General features: G+C 41.5%; 1 pseudogene; it reads left to right on the top strand.

The window, feature by feature from the left end:
• Window positions 1-1,346: 1,346 nt before the first annotated feature.
• On the top strand, window positions 1,347-1,446 carry LOC120231740 (annotated as a pseudogene).
• Window positions 1,447-1,708: the final 262 nt, after the last annotated feature.

The following is a 1,708-nucleotide window of genomic DNA, read 5'->3' as shown; positions in this document are numbered from 1 at the left end:
TATAGGAGGATTAGGAGGAACTTAACAGAGAACCGTGGGGGAGAAGAAGGGGGGAATTAGTGGGGGAGAGGGAGGGAGGCAAACCATGAGAGACTCTTGAATGCTGAGAACAAACTGAGGACTGATGGGTGTGGGGGGTGAGGGGGGAGATGGGCATGGAGGAGGGCACTTTTGGGGATGAGCACTGGGTGATATATGGAAACCAACTTGACAATAAACTATTTGTAAAAAAAAAAAAAAAAAAAAAAAAAGAAGGTCTTCTTTCTGTTCCTTGATTTACTCAAAGTTCTTTCCCAGCTCAGGATCTTTGCACATATTGTTGCCTTGAAGGAAACCTGGATCTCTGAACTATTTTTGTTCTTGGGTCTCTCTGTTACTACCACCTCAGGAAAACAGGTGAGGATGAGAACCCAACATGTGGATTATTGGCATATATGAAAGAGCATTCCAGCACAAAGGGAAGAAAAGACTCATTAGGAGAAGGGAATAAAGTTTCCTTGAGCTGAAGAAAAATGCTGATCTTCAGATAAGAAGTTCTGGCTGCAGTCAAAGGAAAATTAAAAGTTGTCCAATACCTGGATGAATACTGAATTTCAAAGATAATGCACAGATTTTCAGGAAGAAAAACAGAAGATTGCTCAGAAAGGCAAGAAAACGAGGCTTCTGAGCATGTGTCACAGAATAACAGGATATACTGAGCTGGGGGAAACAATGTATGTACTCAATAATTCTATTGCATGAAAGCCACAGATAAATTTTCATTTACATATGGGCTCCAAAAATTCTACCTGTTCTGAAAAAAATCACTTGATAGAAACACTATGGATGACTGAGGATTAATCAAACTAAAAACTTTTTAAAGTAGAAGTATGTGGGAGAAGTCCTAATGGTGAGTGTGGAACTCAATTAAATATAGGAAGTAAGTGTGAATAATATGTCTGTAAAATACTATAAGTGTTAAAAATAATTCATATTTGGGGCACCTGGGTGGCTCAGTCAGTTAAGTGTCTGACTTTGGCTCAGGTCATGATCTTGTGGTCTGTGAGTTCGAGCCCCGCATTGGGCTCTGTGCTGACAGCTCAGAGCCTGGAGCCTGCTTTCGATTCTGTGTCTCCCCCCTCTCTCTGCCCCTCCCCTGCTCATACTCTGTCTCTGTCTCTCAACATTAAGAAAAATCATATTTTAATCTGTTTTAAAAACAAAACCACACCTTTTTCATAAAAATAATTTGGTTAAATAATCCCAGATTATGTTATCTGACACAGAAAGTGGCTATGGGAGGAATGAGAAAAAAACAGGAGAGGATGAAATCAATAGCTGCACTTTTGTGACAAGTACCTGTGTAAGTGCTCGCTTCGGCAGCATGGATACTCAAATCGGAACGATACAGACAAGTGGCCCCTATGCAAAGATGACATGCAAATTCATGAAGGATTCCATATTTCTGGGGATTAAGGAGTGCACTTGTGATGAGCACCAGGTGATTAAGATAAAAACCTAAAGGAGTGGCTGGGTGGCTCAGTCAGTTGAGTGTCTGACTCTCAATTTCGGCTCAGGTCGTGATTCCAGTGTTGTGGGATTGAGCCCTGCATCAGGCTCTGCACTGAGCGTGGAGCTTGCTTGGGATTCTCTCTCTTTCTCTCTCTCCCTCTTCCCTCTTCCCTTCTTGTGCATCTGCTCTCTCTCTCTTTCTAGAAAAAAAGTAATA

This window comes from Hyaena hyaena, unplaced genomic scaffold (genome assembly GCF_003009895.1).
Source record: "Hyaena hyaena isolate Hyena2069 unplaced genomic scaffold, ASM300989v1 scaffold_61, whole genome shotgun sequence".
Taxonomy (NCBI): Eukaryota; Metazoa; Chordata; class Mammalia; order Carnivora; family Hyaenidae; genus Hyaena; species Hyaena hyaena.
Note: the sequence above shows the minus strand (reverse complement) of the source record. Positions and strands in the feature narration are given on the sequence as shown.